The sequence below is a fragment of the Bactrocera tryoni genome, chromosome 3 (genome assembly GCF_016617805.1).
Source record: "Bactrocera tryoni isolate S06 chromosome 3, CSIRO_BtryS06_freeze2, whole genome shotgun sequence".
Taxonomy (NCBI): domain Eukaryota; kingdom Metazoa; phylum Arthropoda; class Insecta; order Diptera; family Tephritidae; genus Bactrocera; species Bactrocera tryoni.
The window spans coordinates 12382057-12408729 of NC_052501.1; the positions used below are offsets into that span (position 1 = coordinate 12382057).

General features: G+C 30.7%; 1 long non-coding RNA gene across 1 annotated transcript; it reads right to left on the reverse strand.

Annotated features, from left to right (window-relative positions):
- Positions 1–1333: 1333 nt before the first annotated feature.
- Positions 1334–26643, reverse strand: LOC120772982. The gene is made up of 3 exons (XR_005705117.1): positions 26433–26643; positions 21729–22111; positions 1334–1398 (listed from the first exon to the last, which is right to left on the reverse strand). It is a non-coding gene; the product is annotated as an uncharacterized LOC120772982 (long non-coding RNA).
- Positions 26644–26673: the final 30 nt, after the last annotated feature.

A 26673-nucleotide genomic window follows, 5' to 3' on the forward strand; every position in this document is an offset into this window, starting at 1 on the left:
GTGTCTGCCAATGCCACTTGACTGCTGCAGCTAGCCGCCTGTTGCAAATGGCAATGTCAGCCTTGACAGCTGCGCTACCTTGCAGAGCTGCAAAACAGATTGCCGATTTTATTGATCGGCGCAACTTATCTCTGAGATACTTTTACCAATTGCGGTTAGACAGCACGACGGCTTCGTTGGATAGCTTGTATGGGCCATACCACCAGCCAATAACAACAACAAGTGATGTCTGCCTGTGTGTGCGTGTCGCTAAAGCGCAATTCAACGATCGTTTGTCGATTCAAATCGATCGAGTTATGAATGTCCAAAAGCGCCGGCCGGCTTGCAGGCACACATTGGCGTAAGCGGCGATAAAAAGCGCCAACAACTTGTTTTGATTGTTGGCGGTTTGTATTATTTCTTATTTCTCACTTGTCTCAGCAGCTGCAGCCATTCAACCAAGCCTAGCTGCTTGTGTGCTGCTATCATTGGCGCTGTCAGTGGCGGTGACTTGACTTTGCTTGTTGACTGTCGAGTGTCGTTGTTGGTTGAGGCATTGCGTCCCGCTGATGACTTACGTTGCTGTCTCACGGATTGATGTTTTTGCGCAGCTTCTGAACTGGTTTGGCGATTTACTCACAATTGTGTGTCTAAATGTAAATATCCATATACATACACACTACACATTTTCTCACACACGCATGTCTTTCTTTGCGCAATTTTCATATCGCCTGATCTAGCCTAATGAAGATCGTGACTAAATTGGTGCTCTTGAAATTGACATTAAAGTAATGGCGTTAAACTCACTCGTATTTCTACTCTTTGTTAAAATTATACACGGCTAAGCGATTATAGGTTTATGTACGAAATAACTGTGCTTTCTAATATACTACTTTATTTTGCGAGACTTATTATATTTTAGAGTTGAAAATGTGAGGACTGACAGAATAACACAGAGATTTAAAAAAATTACGTTTTGTAGGGTCAAAGTACTTTCGGTTTGAATTTTAAATAGAATAGACAAGGTTTCCACTATTTGACGGTATGTTTGAAACATTTCACATTTAAGTAGTCTTACTGTTGTGCGACAGACATGATCTTGACAAAATTTGTGGGATACGTCCGTCAAGGTTAGGGAGACACGTTTGTTCAAGGAACGATTAAACAATTAAATTAAACGTAGATTTAGATTTTATAGTAGTAATAAGTTATAAAATTTAACAGTAAAGATTTGCATGAGAGAATAATGTAAGTGCAATATGATAACAAGTTAAAGTTACTTGAAGTAATTACTGGTTGATTGAATTACTACTTAGGAGTTTTTACGACACTAATTTCACAATTGTCTATTTACCTTTTTAATGATGAAAAGTCCGAGACGAATTCAGTTGATAAAAACAGCCGTCAGCTAATCAGGTTCTATAAAGAAAGACAAGGAAAAAAAGTTTCACTAACTCGTTCAATATCAGTATAAAATATATTTAAAACTTAGGAATATTAATAACATATGTATCTTGTATACAATTTTGTGTAGATTATATGTCAGTTCAGTTATTATCTGTTTTTATTTTCTAACACGGTTCGAGTTAAATGGTCTTCGCAAAAGCAATTCGTCGAACTGGGTATACATTTTTAAACTAAATTTTTAAATATATAGTAATCCATTTCGGGGTTCCTTAATTTTTTAAAGAAAAAGCTCTAGTTTTCATGATATAGCTTTTTATTTTTTTTCAGGTCATAAGTTAAGTGGAGGGTATAAAAAGGCTATATGAGGAAAACTAGAGCTGATAGAGACAAACTGATTACAGATTTGAATTCAGCGCGCCTAAATTAACTAGAATCAGTCGATAAATTCAAAGAAGCAAACATTTTTTTTAATTTTGTCGGGCTGTGTTATTCGAAAGAACATCCTTTGGCATTTATTTTTTGAAGATTATCCATTTATTTCAAATGTTAGCAACGGCTACGTTTCAGCTGGTTCATTCATTGAGTCCAATATTCGATGACTCGTTTGAGCATTTCGACTGGTGACTGGCGAATAACATGTGTGATGTTTTAGACTTAGCCTCACAGGAAAAAGTCTAGCGATGTGATATCGCACGATCTTGGTGGCCAATCGACCAGCCCAAATTTGAAATTATCTGCTCACCGAAGAGCTTATTTCAGGCATCAAATAGTCAGTTATCATGGCCCTTTAATAGTCGCCATTGACGCTTACGTTCTCACTGGCATCATTTTTGAAGAAATATGGACCAATGATTCCATCGGCTCACAAACCACATCAAACCGTTGTTTTTTTCTGGATGAAATGACAGACCTTGAATCTCCTCAGGTTTCTTCTTCGTCCCAAATGCGGCAACTTTGCTTGTTTACATATCCACTGAGTCCGAAATGAGTCTCATCCCTGAAGAAAATTTGACTCGAAAATGTCGGATCTTTTGGGAAAGTCGAGCGGCTTTAGTTTTTGCACAAGCTGTCTCTTGTACTCTTTCAATTTAAGATCTCGACGTAAAATGCGCCAAGTTATCTATTATGTTATATTCTTTGAAATTTTTTTTCGAAGTTATGAGGGTATTTGTAGAAATTTTTTAAAGTGATCTCAAAAGTTTCAGCGTGTTGTATTCGAAAGGTTGTTTTCAGAGACAGTGAGGAAGATTTCTTCGAAAGTGCTTGGACGATTGACCTGAAATTTTCCCAAGCCTTTCTTAGAAATAATATAGATAATCATCGAAGAAATAAAACTTTTAAAAATATTGTGCATTTTTTAGGTCACATTGAAGCGTACATTTTTTTACAAAAACGAAACTTATTTTGGAAATCAAAACAGAAAGTTGCCCAAAAAACGAGGAAGAGGGGAAATGAATATTGCGCTTCTCTCGATAAGAGATATTTCTTTGAGCTTTTAATTGTAACGGAAAGACTTTCCTTTTTTGTAAAGCATTCAATTCAAGCAAAAAAAAAAACCGTTGTTTCACCCACTCTAATATACATGTAACATACGTGTCAGTTAAATATCATAAAAATAAGCATGAATTGCATTTAACATGATTCTCCTATAGCATGTCAATAAAATGTACAAATTTTACCTAGAAAAGTCTAATAAATGAATGACTTTAAGGAAATCGGCCTGAGCTGTCATACATATTGCATAAAGGTGTATGTACGGTACATATGTATGTATGTGCTATAAAATTTACAATTATTACATTTAGCTTATTTGTCATCTACAAGTACTATTCATTGAGTAAAATTATCAAATAATAAAAAATACTAACTTTTTATAACTTAATTTGTATGCATAGGGAGGTACAATTGCAAAACTTACTTCGCTGGAAGCACGTTTGTGTGTTTGTTGGTGTGTAAAAGTCCATTTCTATGAGCCTACATATGCATTAAGTGAAAGCCAATTCTTTTCTAGCGAAGCAATTAAAGAGAATATAAAAATGTGCACTGTGTACTGGGAAACACATAACAACCCACCAAGGCAGGCGGGAATTTACCAAGCTATGCATGAAAACATGGAATAATTATGTATGAGTACAGGTAAGGCACGTCATTGCATTTAAATGATGGAAATTAATATTTCATATGAATTCTGAATACGCACCGCAGACAGAAGAGAAAAAAATTTATTTAAATGTGTTTAATAAAGCAAAACAGTAATATTCCAATGCAATTGCTGTAATATAAGCCTTGCTAGGCTAGAGGCAAGTACAAATGTTAAAAAATTCAGTAAATTAGAATAAATAGTAATTTTTTTCATATTTTGCCAGGCTTTTACATATTAAAATTTAAATCGATTGTTTTCATTCTACTATGTAATCGCTCAGTTGAATCAACTCCATCAGCATACGAGGATCTTTAAACTCGTTATTCTCAAAACTACATTTTACAAAGTTGCTTGAGTGACTACTCGAAGACAAATGATCCAATCACTGTCAATGTTGTGCGAGTTATTCACAGAATGATCTATCGTTCTTAATATGAAAGAAAATCCAACTTTGGCTGGCCAAAAATAGTGAGTATTTTAAAAGAAATTCCATTCAATTAATTTCTTATTAAACGCCGCCATTTTGTCAGTATTTAATATTTTCATTTTAATTTTATATTTTATTATTTTTTTTTTTTTATAGCACTGATGACTGTGGGAAAAATGCTCGCGAATATCGCTGATATAAAAATTTAATGCACACATGCGAGTGAATTTACATGCAAAGAATTGCAGAAATAATTGAATTAAAACAGAAATATGCCAATGGAATGAAACAATGATTCGCTATGATCACTTACATTGCTATGTGCCATGTACACATGTGTGTGTGTGTGTGTGGTTTTCGCGCTTTGCTTGTAATTTGTCTGGCGCATTTTTAGCACACACACATGCAGGTGTGTATGTGTATGGCTACAGGCAGCACGTAAATGCTTTGCGTAATTGTGGCGTGAAAACGCAGTTAATGTTGCAACTCGATAAAAGAGAAATAAAAACCGAGAAATCAGAAAACGCAACCGCAACTAAAGCGCAATACTTTTATACCGCACATGTTGGATAAAAGATACAAATTTTATTATGAATTTTACGAAAAGAAAAACAAAGCTAGTACAATTGGCGAGATTTTGAACGTTTTACGGAGATCAAACTGGCTAAAGTTACTCAGGATAACCGCATGATGATACAACAAGAAGTCCATGCCCACGACAGTCGGGCCTTTCAACATTCTCTAACCATCTTCTTATTACATAAAACATATATACATAAATGTAGGTGGCTTTTTCCAGGTATACGATATTACCATAAGGATGAAATTAGCAAAAGAAGCCAGATATTAAACCCAATTTTTTTTTGTAATATTTCGATAGTTTAGACATTAAAATATCACCCTCAAAAAGTTTATTTCAAATACAATTTATTTCCAAATTTATATACTATAATTTGTCATATTCTAAAAAATTCAAGAAAGTTAAAAGATAGTGAAAAATTAGCTATTTTCTTAATAAGGAAGAAATCGTGATGACGAGGATGAGACCTTTTTCCCCTGCTCTTCTCAGTGGCTCAACTCAACATTAACTCTGGCGATGTGCCAACGCAAATAATAAGAAATTCATCCAACAATTTCAAAACAAAACGCTAAGACTATCAGCGCCGTATTGAAACCACATATTGTCCAAGTCCATATTATCTAATTCGGGCCAAAAATACTCGGTTATCATTGAGCGGTAGCGATTCTCATTCACAGTAACGTGCCGGTCTTAATCATCACGGAAGAAGTACGGATCAAAAACGCCCATAAACCACACCAAACCGCAATTTTTTTCGGAATGCAATAGTGAATCATGGAGTATTTTGCCTATTGACGAAGCCATTCAGCCAGAAATAGCCTCATCGCTGAAGATGATTTTTCGATGAAAATCCGGATCATTTTCAAGTTGTTGCTCAATCCAATTCGCGAACATACGACGATTCTGGCGGTCAAGCGGCTTCAGTTTTTGCGTCAATTAGATCTTGTAAGGATGTAGGCCAAGATCTTTTCCCAAACCTCGCCACTGCGATGTCACAGAGATGCCCAACGCTCGAGAACGATGTGCAAGAGACTGATTTGGGTCTTCCTCAATTGATAGCGGCAGCAATATTCTCGACACTACGAGCACTTCTTTGTCTCACTGACACGGGAACATTTTGTGCTATGCTTGTGGATTCAAATTTTTTCACTAGACGCTCAATTGTTCATCTGACAGGATGATTATGACAACTATAAATTGGACGAAACGCTCTTAAAGTTGAAGCCACTGACTCCGAATCTCGGTAGTAAATTTTAATAGTTTCGACTCGCTGTTGGATCGTATATCTTTCCATGATGAAATGGCAAATCTTACTGAAGAGAAATGTCAAAAGAGCGGGAAAAAATGGCGTCGTTTGCTGTCCTTATCGGTCTACTTTTGTAGCTCCCTATTGAAAAACCCCTAATAATAATTTGAAAAAAAAAAGTTAAACTCAAGTCAACTCCATGAGTTATCACACTATATAGATATTTCTTAGATTTTTATATTTAAAGCAACTTTTTATACAAAACTTATATAATTTTGTAATAAATGTTTTACTTCGCTTTTGCACATGTAATAATTACACTTTTATTACGTGTGTTGCTGCTGCTGTATGCCAGCAGCCATTGTGGGTCAATTAAGCACATCTTCGTTACGCGCATGCGCATGTTGTACTGGCCATGTAACTTGGCGCAAACGCATTAAGCACAACGAATAGGCAAGCGCAAGTGTTTTGTAATCATAACTACGTTGAAATATAATGTAAATGAACATATCTACAATATTATATACAAGTTAATACCACACAAAAGATATGATTGAGCATAAAAACTCAAGAGTAAGCGCATAAAACCTTGCGCACACGGGCATATGGCATAAAATTAAAAAAAAGTTTGTTAAAGTACAATTTAAAAGTCTGCAAAGAAATGGACTGAAATGGCAATTCATGCGTCGTTGGCAATTCTAGCTGCTGCCATGTCTGTATAACACATATGAATGTAGTTCGCGCGCCAAGTTGCCAAGTTAGCGTTTAAATTGTCTAATCAGCGTTTGCGCGCTTTTGCCACCAATTCAGACATTTTGGCACATGTCACTTTCTTGCCGTTGTTGCTATTGTTATGTTTAAAGCTTTATTAGCAACTCTGCAACATCAGCGCGTGGTAAAGACTGCTCGTCTTTGCTGCCGCCACCGTTGAGGTCAACACACTCACGTTGGCTGCCAAGTCAAACGACACCGATTTCCTCCGGTAGTCCGTTGGCGGAGCCACGGTCTGTTGTTGTTAGTGCTTACTTCATTTTAAACGCTTGTTTTTACTACTTTCGGCAAAGAAAAATGATTTTTGTAATTGTGAAACGATTAAACGATTTCGTCAGCAATTGATGGATGGCAGCGCGTTGTGTTGTTGTTTTTCCTTTGTTAATTTTCCGTTTTTCCGCTGAAGTGCAAACGTCGTAACTTGATTTACTTAATTGCTGGCCTTGCAGTTGTTGTTTACGCGCGCTTTTTCGATTCTCTGTACTTTATTTGCTTGTTGCGCTTGGATTTGCATGAGCGGCAAATACATTTTTATAACTTGGTTTAACGGTTTTTATATATATTTTTTCGTAAACTAAAAAAGCGAAAAAATTACCTTTTAAACCCCAAAGAATTTCAGTTTATCGTTGGGTATTCGAAATATATTCAAATGTGTATTTCATGGTATAAAATAAAATGTTGCTGGCACTTTGATGGTGCGCAATTAAAAATCCTTTAATGTTACCGATTTTAAAGACTCGCGAAAGTTATTTCTTTTCACTTTTTATCGATGCACCGCGGCGTGACGTGCAATTATTGTAAAAATTCGGCAATAAATACTTGCAGTTGAATTAATTTGCTATGGCATAACCATTTGCATTGGCGGGAAAACATATATGGGAGTACTAAAATCAATCGTACACTCACATTCCAGGCAATAGATCATTTGGCGCATTAAATTTCTCATGAGAAAAAATAGTTGGAAAAAATAGTTTCGATTAGTAGTGAAACGTTATCTAGTAGCCATATTTGGAAAACTTGTATGCGGCTTAAAAGTGATTTTATATATTTGATACTTTCGGTTACTATTATATTTATATTAGAGTATTTATTTTTTATTATTATTATTTATAATGGGTTGTCAAAAAAGTCTTGCAGTATATTTATTGAATTTTTTTTTATTGAAATTGAAATGAGTTTTTGATGACTCATGCCCAGCTCTTGATCAATGCTACGGCTGCTACTATGCCGGTCTCTTTCGACCAATTCAGCGATTTTATCGCAATTTTCGACGACAGGCCTTCCGGAGCGTGGCGCATCTTCGACCACCTCTACACCAGAACGAAAACGTTGAAACCATCGTTGTGCGGTGGAAATGCAAACTGTATTGGGTCCATAAACTGCACAAATTTTATTGGCGGCTTGAGATGCATTTTTGCCTTTATCGTAGTACTACTGTTAAATATGCCGTATTTTCTCTTTATTTTGCTCCATGTTTGCGACGCTATAACTCACGAACGACTAAAAAGAAACGACAATCAATCAAACACGTGTTAGCGCGTGAAATGAGCTTTCCAAAAAGGTATAGCATGACCCGATGCGACGAATAAAACTAAAACTACGCGCTTTCAGCGCCAACTAGCGAAAATACCGCAAGACTTTTTTGACAATATTATTATAAAAATGCACATGATGCAACATACACTAAATGCTTAAACGATCTACATCTACCATTTGTGATTTATGCTTTCACGATATTTGATAAAATTTATAGATTTTAATAGCTAAGGGACTTTATAAGAGGCTTTTCGAGTCGGAAATAAGCTTGAAAATTTAATATTGCGAAGTATTTTTTCTTTCTTTTGATGTTTCTGTGCCTCGATGTAGAGGTCATCGGGGGGCCCCTAGAAATAAAACGGAAACATATATCTTAAAATATATGTATGTAATGAGTATTATTAACATGTGATCCATGTAGAGGTACTTTTTTGAATAACCGTCTTTGAAGATCACGTGTGGATAGTATCAAGCTGTCATGTTATTTTTGTCCAGTATTGTTTGGCATTTCATCATGGAAAGACTACCGTCTGAACCACGCTTCCAAATCGTTCAACTGAATTACGAAAATTCACGTTCTGTAAAGAATGTGTTTGGCGCGATTCGCTTAACCACATTTTAAATAACAAATATACAAAAAATAAGTGGTTTTTTCCCCAGATATCGTAGTTTACGCCTGCCCGTAGTCAAAATAATTTAAACCGCATTTTTGATTACAAAAAAACGAAAAATATTTGGTAATTTTTCCACAGATATTATAGGTTATTCCATAGTTAAAATTATTTTAACCACATTTTTAATAACAAAGAAAGGAAAAATATTAATTTTATATAACAAAGAAACGAAAAATATATGGTATTTTTCCTTGACCACATTTAGTAAAAAACAAAGTGATCCTTTATTTGAACAAAAAGAACTTTTGAAATAAAACATTTATTTGACTGATTTTTGTCCCAACGTTTTCGTCATCCTAATATATGTATATCAAAGCTAAAGTTCATTTTAATAATTATCAACTTTTTCGTGAGCAATAACTATATATATTCTGATTTTTCTGCTATTGGATTATCTGTCAAATCTTCACTTTATAGGTTGGCAACACCAATGAAACTCCAGCTAAAATTAGTTGAAATTGCACTAATATGCGACAAATTTAATACAATTAGAGATTAAATTGCTGAAATTATTTTAATTGGGCGATTAGGAGGTTGTTTGGACATAGTTTAAGGTACTTTGATTCCATTTAATTATTGATATTTTATAATAAGTTTTGTATTTATGCAAAGTCTTATACATCTGTGTATATATATGTACATTTTTTTTTTAAATTTTGTTCTTGAATTTTTCTGTTTAATGTGGTTTTACTTCATATGCTCGAATTATTTTGCGGTTAGTTTGTGGTTAGATAGGCATATCACTGGGTCAAGTATATGGAAGTTACAAATATTAAGTTTTAAAAATACTAATACGCGTGGGTCTAACAACACTTTAAAATATATAAAATAGGCTTATGGGAGGGAAAGCTTTATTGCAACAAATCCGGATTCGCTGGTTCAGATCTCAATCGTTTTTCTACGCCAAAAATAAATCAGATACTTATATACCTACACATGTATATTCGTGCTATATTGGCATGATAAAAAAAATTTGCATATTTAATAGTAAACTCGTTTAATAAATTCTAAGCCAATAGCTTAACAAACTTAAACTTAATTAACAGAAATCCGCTATGATTCGCTGAAAAGAAGTTTCTTTCGAATTGAAATAAATGGAATATTAAATTCAGTTGATATAAGACTCATAAATCCATAATAAATTAAATATAAATATTTGAATAATCCACATTATTATTTGTGAATTTATTAACTTAGCTACAAGTTAGACGCTTTAATTTTAGAACTACACAAATACAAGCGTAGTTCGCAAAGCCAACACTCTAATCAATTTGCACGTGCTTCGGCTTTTAATAAATGACAACTGCTGACTAAATTTCTACATATTTATACAAGTATGTAAGTATATGTTTTAGTGTATGTTTGAGTTAGTTTCTTGTATTTTCAGTTTGTCAAGATAGAAACTACAAAGCATAATTAATTATTATTTTTTCATTATCTGCATTCGTTTATTGACGTAGGCGATTGACATTGCGGCAATGTGTTTGCGAATCGGAATCTTTGAAACCTAGTCATAAGTACAGACATATGACTGGAGATATTGTATGTACTATACATATATTATATATATGTATATGTATGGTATATAATACATACACAGAGTAAAGTAGTTCAATAAAAATATACATATATTTATAACTGAATTGTGTTGAACAGTATAAAATATGAATTAAAATCAATAAAGTAAATTATAATTTCAATTTTGAAAGTATGATTTTATTTATGAGCTTTCAAATATTACAAATCACTACAATATTATAGACATTAGAGGAGCCTATATCACCCTAGTACTAGATAAGAATATCGTCACCTAAAATGTAAAATAATAAAATAACGTATCATCAAAAAATCGAAATTGAGTTTTTATTGCTTATGACTCACTACAACATATTACATGCATATATATAGCATACTATTTTCAGATATAACCAATATATAACCATTTTATAGCCAAAACTCATTTTTTTAATATGAAAGGGTTCTATTATATCGTTTTTTTTTTCACCTGTAAACTTATGAAAAGTGATGTTATGTTATTTTGCATTTTAGGTGATGATATAAACTAATTATAACGAAAGTGCGAAATCATCTTCGGTCATCTGTCAAAAATTGGTCGTACTCGCTCAGAAACTCCTTAGCTCATGCACAGCAACTTTGCTAAAGATTACCATATGATCAAATACAATATATAGTTTATGATTCCATAAAGGACATACAGACAAACAATCATTTATATGTATATGTATAGTATATAGATACATAGAAAACATAAACTTTCAGAACAAAGTATTATCTTTTTTCGTATGCTACGAATAAATTTTTTTTTTTCATACACAAACAGTATTAGTTTTTTGCTTAACGGGTCTTATATTTACATAACTGTACAAAATTATAGTCCTTCAAGTTTACACCTCTGAAATTTTACCACAAAAGCCCATAAAATCGAGAAAATGCAAGCATCTACAGGTTGAAGACAGCTAATCCTAAATAAACTTGTCAAACTAAAACATAAAAAAGTCACAAAAATTGTAGGAAAGCGTCACAAGGTATCAAGCACACATAATAAACTAAAACAGAAACATAAATATGAGGCAGATAAAATATCAAAATAAAATAAATATTTAGCCAACAGGGGAACTATGAGCCGCCATCGAAATAGAGCACCCACAGATACAATCTGTTGTATATGAGAAGGGAAATATATGTATATGCACCCATGTACATAAATAGTTACAGACATTAGATGTATATTTTTCTGTTTCGACGCCAGAATGTTGAACCACAATAACAAAGCAATATCTATAATTAGCAAATGTTAGAAAACTTTTTTTTTATTGTTAGCTATTTATATATGGTCTTGTAGTTATATGCTTGGTTGAGTGATTTATTTATCCGAAACGGATTAGGGTTAAAAATGTTTAAAGTTTCTGCTTTAGGGGCTTCAAAAATCGATTTTTTTGAGAATTTTTTTGGGAAAGAAATAATTGATTAAAGCGAACTTTTTAGGGTTTATAGTTATATAATTAAACATCATTCACAAATTTTTTGGATACAAAATCTTGGATATTCTACCTTTGGGAAGCAATTGCACGATGCATCTCGCATGTGCATTTGTCGGACGCCGGGCAGGATGCAGGTCCCAATTTATATCGGAAACAAAAAATTCAAAGGGATTCATATTTTTTTAATAAATTTTTTTCTAGTTAAACTAAGAAAATTCCAAAAAAAAGTGTAAAATTTTACAAATTTTTTAAAAACTGAAAAAAGTGGTTTTTGACGAAAAAAATCTTACTTCATGTTGTTTAAAAATATGTTCAAACTTGACTTTTCTTAGTTGTTTTCTTTTGGTTTAAATATTAGGTTGTCAAAAAAGTCTTGCGGTATTTTCGCTAGTTGGCGCTGAAAGCCCGTAGTTCTTGTTTTATTCGCCGCATCGGGTCATGCTATACCTTTTTGAAAAGCTCATTTCACGCGCTAACACGTGTTTGATTGATTGTCGTTTCTTTTAAGTCCTTCGTGAGTTATAGCGTCGCAAACATGGAGCAAAATAAAGAGGAAATACGGCATATTTTACAGTACTACTACGATAAAGGCAAAAATGCATCTCAAGCCGCCAATAAAATTTGTGCAGTTTATGGACCCGATGCAGTTTCCATTTCCACCGCACAACGATGGTTTCTACGTTTTCGTTCTGGTGCAGATGTGGTCGAAGATGCGCCACGCTTCGGAAGGCCTGTCGTCGAAAATTGCGATAAATTCGCTGAATTGGTCGAAAGAGACCGGCATGGTAGCAGCCGTAGCATCGGTCAAGAGCTGGACATGAGTCGTCAAAAATTCATTTCAATTTCAATAAAAAAAAAAATTCAATAAAAATACCGCAAGACTTTTTTGACAACCCATTAGAAGGTAATTTAATACCAAAGATAATAAACTTTGCCCCAATTCCATACGACGTTTAGTTTTTTTTCTATCCTGTCCGCCAATTAAGAAAAATCGTAAAAATGAAAAACCGAGAAATCGCGCATGAAAGTTTTCGCGTTTTGCCCAAGCGCTAATACCGTATATCTGCTAGACGCTCGGTCACCATTTCCCTTCTATTTCTAATTCCCGTCTATAACTTTGGGGACATATTCTCAGATTATTTTTAAACAGATTTAAGCAAAAAAAAAATTTGATTTTTTGAAGCTTCTTAAGCTGAAATTGCGGTAGTTAAAACAGATGCATGGGAGTCTGTAATCTCCGATTGTCTCTGTGACATTTTGAAATATGAATACATATTTGCAGCCTAACCGGAAGCTCCGCAGCTTTCAGATAGATGATTTCTTTCATAATTACATTTTTTGTACTGTGGAATGTGAATATTTCTTAATTTGCAGGAAGCACGGCAGCTGACAGACAGATGATTTCTTTGCTGAGCGCATACAATGTAAACATTGTAAGAATTTAACAAATTATTAATAAAACAAAAGTCATACTTCCACGTATAAAATGCACAGATAAGATAAGCTTGAGTGGAAGCTAAGAAAAATATAACATTTTTTCCCGAGTAAACTCTTCGGAAAATTTCAAATTATTAGTAATAATGTAAATGCCTATGCACTTATGTCTATATATTTGCACCAGCCACGTAATTGATATTTTTTGCCCACTTACGTCAACTACAGGTGGTTCAATTTCCAAATAAAGAGCACATAACTAGAACACCACCGCAGATAACTGGTGTTATCAGTAGATAAGGAAGTTTTATCGCAATTCGTATATTTCGTAAAAGATTAGTCTATTATCAGCTGCAACAAGCATTTCAATGCCACAAGGCGATAAAAGCGAACAAATTGGTGAAATATTTCGAAATTACGCCAGCGACCAACGGCATGCCATGCTCAGTGCCAAGCGCCAAAGTCAACGGCGACCAAAATAACACACCTTTATTTATTCTAACATTAAGTGCTTAAATACTTTTCGATGTGCAAACACACACACTCATATATATGCATATAAGTACGTAACTATTTCAGTTATTTTGTGCCGACATAGATATTCGGAAAAGTGATTTATTTCGCACTAACTGCGGTCGGACTTGTCTGCTTAGTTGTTGGGTTATATAGCATTTGTCTAGCTTCAGCACTTGTCATATAGTATTAATACCGATTTTAGGTCAAAGGCATAATGATTGCTTTTATCACTTGGAAATATGTTACATATCAAGGTTTGCCGATATTTTGCTGATAGGAATAGCAAGTGTTCTTTGATTGCATCACTTTTTGGCTGTAATTACGGTGTTGGCAGTATTTTTGGATATATAAATTATGTTAAAATTTAAAATATAAAATACTTTTTTGTTGAAAAAATATTGATTCAAAAAATGACAATATTCTAAATGTGAGAAATGCATATACATACATTCAGTTTAAGTAGTCAAGATTTTTTAAATTAAATTTTTTTTTTTTTATTTTTTAATCAATTATTTTTTCCACTAAAAATATTTTAAATTTAATTTTAAGTTGTCTTAGTGGCACAAAGCTCAAAAAAGTTTAAAGTTTTTAGATTAAAAAAAATTTAAAACAATTTAAATTTAATAAATCTTTATTTTTAATTTATTATTTAGTATAAAACTTTTCTGATGTTTCTGCCACTAGGACAAATTAAAATTAAATTTAAAATATTTTTAGTGGAAAAAATATTGATTTAAACAAAAAACCATTCATTGAGAATTAAAAAAATCAAAATTTAAAAATTTGAAAAAAATCAAAATTTAAAAATTTGAAAAAAAATCTAAATTTAAAAATTTCAAATTTTTTCAGCTTTGTGACACCATGACGTCTGTAGTATTATACTATTAACATTTATATGTCTGTATGTATGTTTATATACATAATACGCAAAAGTATTACATGGCAAAAACCGTTTAACACAGATGAGTAAGCAGTAAAGCCCAAGCTATTGCGTCACACTGTTAACCGCCAACAGTCAAGTCAAAATACCGGTATCTTGTGTGAGAAAAATAGTATAAATAATAATTAATGGTATATGTAAATTACAACTAAAACAGTACAAATATGTTTAAGTGTTTATGAGCAGTTTTTTGTACGGATTTTCTGATGTCATATGATGTTGAACTTGTTTCGTGAATATTCTGAATTATCAGCTGTCTGCCTGCTGGCTTTTTGCAATATTTCTGAGGGTTAAGAGTAATTCCCAGAAATGTATGGATTTATAATGAACTTTAGCGCTTACAAGAAAATATTGATTTGCTCTTGATTTACAAGAAATCCAAATTCTGAGTTCTTTTTTACAAGGAATATTTTTTCAAACAAGACCTACATTAAAATATCATTGCCAGCTTCTAAAATGTAAAATATTTTGTGTGTTGATAAACAAAAAAAATAATAATAATAAATAATTATCAAATATCTGTATCTTGTTTGTGATTGCTCAGTTGGTATGCCAGCTGTAAGCTAGATTGGTCCGATAGCGGCTATTCTTGGGGATAAAAGGACTTGTACAGAGCTTCAAATATCTCAAAACCTGAGTTATACATTTTTATTAAAGTTATCATTATTTCTTGATTGGCCCAGTTTAAAATTCTGCAAAATTGGCATGAAAGCCAAATCTTCATCATTTTTATCCACTAATAAAAATCAAACGGAGAATTCTGGAAATCAGTACAATAAGTGTAATATATCCAACAACAAAAATTAGCAAAAGCCACGATAAAACGAATACAAATATCTTATAAAGAAATATATATACATACATTTACTATGAACTATGTGCTAGTTGAAAATAAGAAAAGAAAAAATAAAACCAAAACAAGATAACGAAACACAAAGAAACTGTTTTGTTTATGGAAAATCAAAGCGTTTTTCGCCAAACCGCCACTCACTCGCTCATGCATCACTACGTACTCACACTCACTTGAGTGAGTAATGAGGCGCAAAATTAACACGAAACCTGAAAATATTTTACGCCTTCTCGATTTCCGTTTTCTTGCACAAACGACCGCTGCGGAAGTCTTATTTTTTACACAATAAAAGGTGCTGAAGTAAAAAATAAACAACACCAAAACACTTATGAAGATTTTCCGTTTGCTTTTAGTGAAGCGCCGTGGCGAATTTAAGACATGAACAAAATGAATAATGATTTAATTTGTTTTTTCTTAGAATTCACTTTAGTATATATGTATCTTTTAATGCTTAAACTAATCACCACTTTTTATAGCTTATAGTGTGGTAAACGTGTAGTTTAATTTTCGAAAATTATAAAAAAAACAACGTCGTTGTTTGCCAATTTAATGACAACGTTATTGTGCTTCGACACTCACTTCGCACTATATTGAGCACGAGTGTTTATGAATATCAGCTGTTTCTGCTCGTAATGGCACTTCCTTTTAATTTTTGCTCGCTTTTTTTGCTTTTCTTTTCACGCTGAGTCAAACAACACGCCTTTTCAACGCCTTTCATTGTCACGCTGAATGCTAATCGCCTAGAGTTTGCTTTTTTTGTTTAAATAAATAAACATACACTAATATATAGATAAGTGTATTTTTACACTGTAATTACGTGTGTTTTATTTTTATTTTTTGTTTTTTTAAAGAGTTTTTTTCACGTCTAAAATTTGTGTAGCCAAGCCATTGCAACCCATAACTTTTTTTTATAAAACCAGTCACCATTTTACTTTCATTTTCTAATTCATTGATGCATTAGAAAATTTAGTATAATAATGCACATATTTTTTATGCCATCAGAAAGTAGATATTTCAGCCTACATCGTCCTTCGTCCAAGTTCTAAGCTAAAGTTTTAACTAAAACATGGATTTTTTTTGCCAACGCGGACGCATCTTTTTTTCGAGGGGTCGCCAGAAATGGCGTCGCAATGGACGATTTTAAAATATAAATATTCCAAAAAGTTTAGAATATCTTTGTTAATAGTGTATGTTTGTAACAATGAAGAATTCTAAGCAAATATTTCATTTTTTGTATGAGAAAAAAATTGTTGAAAAATGGTTGTTTTACCCGAGGAATGGGTTTCCGCCTAATAAAAAAGGAATATAGTGTGTTTAGAACATAAGTAGGTAAGTTTACACCAAATTTCCATAAAGAAATATTATTTGGACAAAATAAAAATAAAAAAAAAAATTGTTACGAGATAGAACTAAAAAAAAATGGATATTTGATTTTTTCATATTCATTTTTAGGTTATGTCAAAAAGGTTTTGAAACAAAAGTTGTAAATTTTTTCATGTAACCTTTTTATATAGGACTCGTAGCTTTGCTGGAAACCCAGATAAACCGTTCACTGTTTACCTCCACAGATAGCCCGTTAACTATTTTTCCTTTTATTTTAACTTTATCTTCCAATGAGTTTCAAGCTCTTTTGAATTTCTTTCAATTTTTACTATTTTCAAAGCCTTGTGCCCTGTTTAAAACAATGTTGGCTTCATCGAATTTTACTAAAAATAGATAACTTTAATTAATAATAATCAATTAAGATAAATTTTTCAATTTGCATAAAGCTAAACATAATCCATCACTTTTAATAACTGCAATAATATTTTAAGCTTCCTTTCGTGTCAATTTTGATCGTTTGCAAGATGCTTATTAATAACCGCCTATGCATTAATGAAATTTCCAAACAAAAAAAACCTGAAGACACCCACTGATTGCGTGAACAGCTTAAATTGCAGTTGAACATATGTCGTTTTTGCACCTATAAAAACGGAAATTTCAACAAAAAAAACGAAACAACGCTTTTTTACTGTTAGGTGGGCGGTTAAACCACTAAAAGTTAGCAGTGGCGTGAACATTAATTTAATGAAATATTCGCAGCTAAGAATTTAATTTATGCATGTATGCAAATTCTTTAAAAGTTAACATATGGCGTGCAAGAAAAAACATGAAAAAATTAAATGTATTGAAAAAAATTAATAAAAAAATTTAAAAATAAAAGTAAAAATTAACAAAAAAAACTTAAAAATTAAAAATTGAAAAAAAATTAAAAATTAAAATAAGTTAACAAAAAAAATAAGAAACTAAAATAAATAATATGATTTTAGCAAAAATAAATAAAAAGAACAATTTAGGATTAGCAAATAAATACTTCGAGCTATTTTACTTTTTTAGTTTTGTTTTATATTTTCAAGTATTTATATAGGTATTTATTTTTATTTCAATTAAATGTTTTTTTTATTTTTTCCGCTCTGTATTTGTTAGTGACTTGTTGTTTTATTTTTCTTTCTTTGTTATTATTTCAAAGGTCAGCCAGCACAAAAATGGACTACTCAAGTTCCGCGCTGCGTAAGCGAAATCAGATTAGTAAGTCATTGAAAATTGATTATTGTGATTCATGCGCCTGCAACTTAGCTACTAGCTAAGCAATTAGGCAGCAGTAAACAGTGCGCCAAGACAAGTAATGCATCAAATGCCGAATTTGAAATTCGTGGAAATGAAAATGCACACAAATTTATTTATATATGCTGTTTGTGTGGGTATTTGAAGGTGGGCTAGTTGCTATCATCATACATATGTATGTGTATACTATATTTGATGTTTTTGCTTCATTCCCGCTATGACATTCAAACTATTAATAGAAGTAGAGCACGTTCAACGTGTACGTGTATTGATAAAATAAAATGACGAAGAAAAATAAAAACAATCTTAATGGGAATATTATTAAAGTTAGTTAATGGACCAAAGTTAGTTGGTTAGCAGGAATATAATATAGGAAATATACTAAAAGTTTAAATAATATAAAAGAAATGTCATAAAATAAGTAGTTGGACTTGAAGCTATAATACCCTTCACAAATAAAATTTTTTTTCATACAAGCACTTGATTTTGAACAGTCAGTTTGTATGGCAGCTATACATATGCTATAGTGGTTCGAACTTAACAATTTTTCGGAGAACATAAAATATTTAGGGTAGTATAAAGCATACAGAAATACATCAAAAAATAGCTCATATAGAAAAAACAGTACCTGATAAAAATATTTATATAAACCTCTAGATTTATATTATTACTACTTTTCATATTTATTTTCCCTTATTTTGCACACCGAAAATTTTCAAAATTTATTACAAAACTGTAGATATATTTATATACATACATACATATTTATTTTGTACGCTTTAATTGTTAATTCTACTGTTTATTGCATGCACCGACTCCAGCAGCGGTGGTAATCGCCTCGCGAGCAATATAATTGCTACATTGGCATTGCGGTTTACTTTCAAAAAATTATTCTGATAACCCAGTGAGCAAACGAAATGCAACGCAATATGATAGTTAGAGAGATTGTGCACTTTCCAAATAAAAAATAAATTTTATACCAATGAATTCATATGTTTTTAAGTGGTATAGGAAAGATGTTCTCCACAATCAAATATACATTCCTTAACATTTTTGGGTTTAATTTATACCAAGAGTGTATTTTTGATTAATAAATTTTACTTTTATAAAATTAATAGTAAAAATAGTAAAAAATTTCTGAAAAATGTGAATTTTTCAACCATTTTTGAACACAAAGTAGACAACCATCAAGAAATGTCGGAAAAATGTGAGTTCTCCAAACATTTTTAAACACAAAATAGATCAACTGTAAAACAATTTCTGAAAATTTTGAATTTTTCGACCATTTTTGAACACAAAATAGACAACTAACAACAATTTTCTGAAAATTTTGAATTTTCCAAGCATTTTGGAACACAAAGTAGACCACCAACAAGAAATGTCGAAAAAATCTGAATTCTTCAAGCATTTTTGAACACAAAATAGACCAACTGTAAAAAATTTCTGAAAATTTTGAATTTTCCAACCATTTATAAACACAAACCAGACCCAACAGTAAAAAATGTTAGAAAAAAGTGATGGTAACGAAATACAAGACATAATATAGTACCTGAAGACTTACAAATTCAGAGAAAACCAAATTCTGCTAAATCTTTTGCTTCGAAGAAAAATTCTTTTTTTTGTGTTTTTGTTTTTTGTTTTTCATACAAGGTATTGAACATGCGGAAGTAGTTTTGCAGGCGAAACCATTATCTTAAGGGGGGAAGTAAAGTTTTAAAATATTTTTTTGCATTTTTTTTATATTTTTTTCTAAACGACCAATATGTCGCCGGAAACACAAATATATTCTTTTTCTTGCCTTTAAAAACTTACCCACCCCCTTAAAAAGTAATTTTTTTCGAAGTACCAAGATTGGTTAAACTTAACAATTTCCAAGAATTTTTTCTTTTTAAAAAAATTGGTTTTTGCGGTTGCAAAAAGTTTCGTTGATCATGTTGAGCTAATACATTTGCGATTAAAAATTTTTATGTAGATTTGTTGTGGCAAATGCCGGTGTGGAATATTTTTTTAATTTATTTAATTTTTTGCTTTTATATTAACACACCTTTTTTTGTACAATCTCTAATTAAATTTTTAACTGTAGTCTCTTTTAGTTTTACTTTTTTTCAAACATTATACATTTATAATTTTTTAATACAAGCAAATTTTCGATACACACCTTAAAGGTATGTAAGTGTTCAATGTCAATTAATTTTACGTATCTTTAGTACTTTTATTTTTAGTATTTTAGCAATACAAATTTTTACATTTTTAATTTGCAATTTTGAAAAAAAATCGAATTATGAAATGAGGTCAAGTTTGTAAAAAAGAAGCATAGCATGACGATCATTTCCTTCGCTTGTGCCCTTTACAACTACAACTGTTTAATTGCATACCTGCTGATTTTATTTTATGGTTGTTGCATATTAGCCCTCGTGCACATACCTATATATACTACATACATATGTATATGTGTGTGTATAGTAAATTATAGTTTATGCAGTTGTACTTTCAAGCATTTTCAATGGCAGTTGAGTAAATAGTATATTACGAATTAAAAGCAAGCAAATAGAGTAATAAGGAATAATAATGGAGCTGTGTCGTAAAATATTTTCAAGCATGATAAAGAAAACGTCTACGAGATTTGTAATTTTTGGAAACTTTTATTTTGAGAAAAAAGATCAAGCTAAAGATTTTCTGGCCTAAACGAAAGTACCTTAAAATCTGAGCTTTTTATTAATATTAATAATAAGAGGCCTCCTACCTCTAAATTTCTTTTAAGGGCTTATAACCACTTGCAAGTCGGAAATAACGCAATTTTTTGAGATTTTGTTTTAATAGATGTTTGTTTAATAAAGAAATAAAAGTAATATACATTCACAAAATTTAATACATTTTAAAAATCGATGATTGATTTGGTGATATTTGGGATTCTCTTGCTCTTGTAACGCATCTCCAGGACGACCTTCGAAAAAAGGTGGCTGGCAGTGAAGAAGAATTTTATGCTTAATATTCTTGCAAATGCAAGAAAAAAAAAACAAAAAAATATTTTTACAAAAATGAATGATGGTTGAAGTATAATTCAAAAGTTGAAGTATAATTCAAAATGCTTCGAAAAATTATGACTACCCAAAAAAAATCGTGTTTTGTGAAACATTTTCATTAAAATTAATTTTTTTTTTTTTCTTTAACTCCATAACCGGTATGAATAAAAAAAAAATGTTGACACACCCTAATGCATTTGTAATAAAATGCGCACGTAATCAACAATACAAAACAAATTCGCAAAGTTCAAAGTCGATTTAAGCGCGCAAACGTCATACATACATACATACATACATACATACACATGTGGAAGCATACATATTTATATTATTACATAATAAAACTTTATCGCATTTAAATTTTACTAGTCATATTCATAATTTTTACATACATCACACACACATTCATAAGTACCACCCAGTATTTCTCAAACCACATAAGCTAAAGTCCAACACTTACAACACGCACACGCACGCAGTCATAGCGCTTACTTTATAGCTATAATCTTTATACTGTTTTTGCTTGGCAACTGTGGAAATTTCATGCAACTTCAAACAAAACTGTATCTAAGCATTAATTAGCCAACTAAACTCACCCTTATCCCAACAGTTGGTAGTTTTTGTAGTGTGGAGCGCGTTTTTTTTACTTTTTCCTCAGCTAATCCGCTTAGAAAATATTTATATTTTGCTTTGCTTTGTATTTGTGTGTCACTATGGTTGGGTTTCTTTCTACTATACACGACGTACTTTCTTCCTCACTTTTTTAATTGAAAACTATAACGCTGTGGTTGTTGTTGTTTTTTTTTTATCTTTTTGTCAAGCACTTTTCATTGACTCACAGAATTTGTTTTTTATTTGAATGTAGTTTTAAGCAAATATTATTGCCTTAATTGAGGTTTTATTAATCCGCAGACAGTCAGGTCCACAGGCATATGTGTAGGCTCATGTAGGTTAGGTATGTATGTATGTATGTAGTAAACTATAAGTGGAGGTGATATATACAAAATTTAATTAGCATAATTAACAATATGTGCATGTATTGGCGGTAAATGTGTGTGTGTGTGTGTAAGTATGAAGTGAGAAAAAGGTCACACGTGTCAGGGTTGCTTTTCTGTTCACTTAAGTACTTTAGTTAAGTTCGGTTTAATTCGCCAATGTTTTATGCAAATTTTTATCTAATTGATGAATTTGTTCGAAAAATTTATCAAAGCTGTGAAGTCATTTCAAGTACTTTGCATACAATTAAATTTTAATCTACGAAACAAGTTAGCAAAAAACACAAAAAAGAAAGAATTGGAATTTAAATTAAAATATGTCTGTTAGTACATTATGCAAAAAAATCGTTTAATATGACTCATATGATCTTCACAGCTTTCGGGGGTTTTTCGATGCGTTTGTTAGCAGTTAGATGAGGTTTCTTGCACTGCAAAGCTTGATTGTTAGCAAGGTGATTAATCATCTTTGACTGTGTTTATATCAGTAACACGTAATATATTCATATATTTCAGGCAGATTTTGGAGTTTATGAGGACAAAAAAATGTGAGAATGCTCCAGTTAGCCATGGTAATATTTAATACGTAGCTTAGAGCATTTACATCCAAAAAGGATACCTTTCTATAATATTTTTGCCAAAGGAAGTTTGTACAAAATTTTTTAAATAAAAAAATCACGAAAATTGATATTCAATAAGGACTAAATAGGTAAATTGGAAATTTTTAGTATTTAATTTCAAAACATTTTTGAATTGAAATAATTTTTTCAAAATATTTTTAATGAAATTTTTTTTCAAAACTTTTTTTGAATCAAATATTTTTTTTTTTCAAAACACAGTTTTTAATGAAATAAAATTATTTTTGAAAACAACTTTTTCAATTAAATAATTTTTTTTCAAAAACACTTTTTAATCAAATAAAACTATTTTTGAATTGAAATAATTTTTTCAAAATATTTTTTAATGAATTTTTCTTTATCAAAATTTTTTTTTCGAAACACAGTTTTTAATGAAAAAAATTACTTTTCAATGAAATAATTTTTTTTCCAAAATACCTTTTTAATCAAATAAAATTATTTTTGAAAATAACTTTTTCAATGATATCATTTTTCAAAATATTTTTTTAAAGAAAAATTTTTTTCAAACATTTTTTTAAAAGAAATATTGTTTTTCAAAAACACTTTTTAATCAAATAAAACTATTTTTGAAACCAATTTTTTAAATTATATAATTTTTCAAAATATTTTTTTATTTTGAAATAATAGAATGTACTATATTGTTTTTGATTTTTATTATAATTTTGAATAAATAATTTTTCTTTTATTAAATGCAACATTTTTAATTTAATTGAAGTGTATTCTTAGGGTTTTTTTTAATTTATCTTTTCGTGTATTTTCATTATCTTTTAATTATATTACAGTTTTATTATCTTAATATTTTTAATGTAAATAGAAAGTGCTTGGTAATTAATTTAAAAAAATGTGAGTAAACATTTTTTTTAATGAACTAAAATTTTTTTCTAAGCAAAATATATTTTTTTTGTGAAATGAAGGCAAATATTTTTTTACAAATAGTTTTTTGGATTAACAGAGTTCACTATTTCGTTAGAACTAATTTTAATGAAAGTATTTTTAATTTTTATTTTCCATAAATAATTTTTATAATTTATCTTTTCTAATCTTACTTATATTTTAGTTTCATTAAATTAATATGTTCAATAACAATTAGGTATAACTAATTTTTGCTTATTATTTTTTCTACTTTATCATATATATATATATTTTGTTATGTAGCTATTATGTGGCTTATTTTTTAATATTTCATTTTAGATATTGACTAATTGGTTATTTTTAAATTATATAGTTCAGTATATGTAAGGTTATAATTCACAATTTTTATAAATAAATGTATTTACTCTTAGATCGTTATATATTTTTTTATTCATACATTTATTATATCTTTAATTTTGTTTATATGTTTATAATATTTTCCAATTCTGCACTTTCTTGAATATTTTTTTTATTTTTTACATTATTATAACTTTTATTGTGTTATAAATTTTTTTTATTTTTTATTGTCTTTTTTATGTATAATATATTATTATTTTCAACCTTATATATATACATACATATATATATATATGTATATATATTTACATATATTAAATTATTATTATGATCACATTTTTTCCTTTTTTAATTTTGTAGTTTATTTTATCTTTATATTTGTATTTCTTATCATTTATTTTATGAAATTTATATTACTTCTTTTGTTAACGGTTTTATATTTATTAACCTTTTTATTTTATTCAGTTAACTTTCCTTTGTTTTTATTTATTACATTTCTTAATAAAATGATTTTATATAATTAATTTATTTCTTTGCCTTTTGCGCTCATATGCTCATCACATGAATTTATTATTAATTTTTGCGTAAAAATACCAAAAAAAAAATAAAAATTAATTTGAAATTCTGAAATTTTTTCAAAAAAATTGAAATTCTCAATTTTTTTGGAATTAATTATCATTAGTATTTCAATTTCAGAACGCACGCTAGAAGCAATAAATAACCAAAACAGGTAAGTCGTGAGCATTTCAACTTCCAGCAGTGATTTATTGACTGATTGCAAATTCGAATTAAGTAATTTTCGGAAATTATTCAATTTATTCGAACAAATTCACAAATTTTTTTTAGCATTTTTTGTTTGTTTAAAAAAATATTTTTTCACATCAATTTATTTCAGCATTTAATCTTTAAAAGATTTTTTTTTTGCACACAGATTTATTGGTTTCTGGTTATTGGTCGTTTTACTTTTTAATTGACGCTTTTCACATATGAAAATTTTATTTTTGTTTCCGAAATTACAACTTTAATTTTTTGTTGCATTTATTTTTACAGCACTGTTTGCATTTTTAGAGCACTCATTTGCATTGTTTTCAAACGCTTTCACTTTTATTGTACCAAATGTGCAACTTTATAGAAATTTCAGAAAACATAAAAAGTTATGAATATTTTTGTTGTTATTTTTTCAATGTCACACACGCTAAATTTATGCACCGCAAAGCGTAGATTCGTGCGCACCAACAAAAAAAAAACAATACAAACGTTAAAACACACCCGCCTCGAAATACGAAAAACTGGCAGTTAAAAGTTGAAAATTTAGAATGTAAAAAAAAGATGAACACGAAATTCTTGCAGACAGTTGCGGCGACTGCAGCCAAAAACCAAATGTCAACGAAAGTCCTTCAACGCGTACAAAAATCGGGCGCAACAATGCTTTCGGCTGTGATTATTTCTACTTTATTTTATTTAATTTGTGTTGCTGTTGTTGTTGCAGATTTTTTAATTTTATTTTTGGGTTTTGTGTTGCACATCTGAGTTTTTATATGATTTTAATGTATCTGCTTGTGCTTGTTCTTCATGCGCTGTGTGTCTGAAGATCTTATGCAGCTATTAGGCGGCTGATTTCTTCGCAGAAACACTTCACGACGACGACGCGGCGCGTTTCAAAAGCGATAAACGACTGACTGCGCCAACCATATGTCGCCGATATCAATGGGTGTTGCTGCCACTTGGTGGCTATTGCCGCTGATGCGGTTTCGGTGTGGTGACGACAACAACAACAGCAACGCGAACAACAACATTGGCACACCGAAAACGAACGCAAAACAATAAAAGCCAAATGTAAGGACAAACCGCGCTGATTTTTTGTTTCTTCAATTAAGTTTTTTTTTTATTTTGTTTTTGTATTCAAAAACAGACAAAACGACGAATGTCAAAATGTTTGCGACAGGCGCAAAAAGCAAGCGCCCACAGCAACAATGTGCGCACAAGCCACTAGCAAATGAGATAAAAAGCAAAAACAAAAAAATTGCACGATCAGTTAACAACAACCAAAGTGGGCAAATACAAAAATAAAAAAAGCAAAAAAAAAATGGTATTTTGCTTTTTTCTTAAATCTGGTGACAAACAATGCTTTTTTTTTGCAAAAACAACAATTTTATTTCCACTCAATTTTCACTTAAATTATTGTTGCGGGCGAGTGTCGTTGATTTTGCTGTCATTGTTGTTGTTGCAACGATATTGTGTGCTTTTATTTACCGTTGTTTTGAGAAAGAACAAATTTCGAGTTGAAATTTGCAGCAAAAAAATGAAATTGGTACAAAAAATTCAATCAGAAGGCGCACTAAAGGCGAGCGCAACAAGTAAGGTGGCCAGCACAGTGGACAGATATACGTCAAAACTGACACAATTTTGTTCTTTTATTTTTCAGAAATTCAAAAAAAAACTTAAAAACACTTTAACGTACCGTTATTATTTTACACACAATTTACGTGCTATTTTTTGTTGTTTTTTTCCTTTTCGGCAATAAATAATGCAAATTATTTTGCAAATTCGTACAATTTATTCAATTGAAAACTTCGAAACGCTCAGAAAACGCGTGACACCGCCAACAACGAACGACCGACAATAACGAATAGCAAACTTACTGGATCGCACACCACACACACAATAATCGAACGATCGAATCACTAAGCAAAGTAAACCAA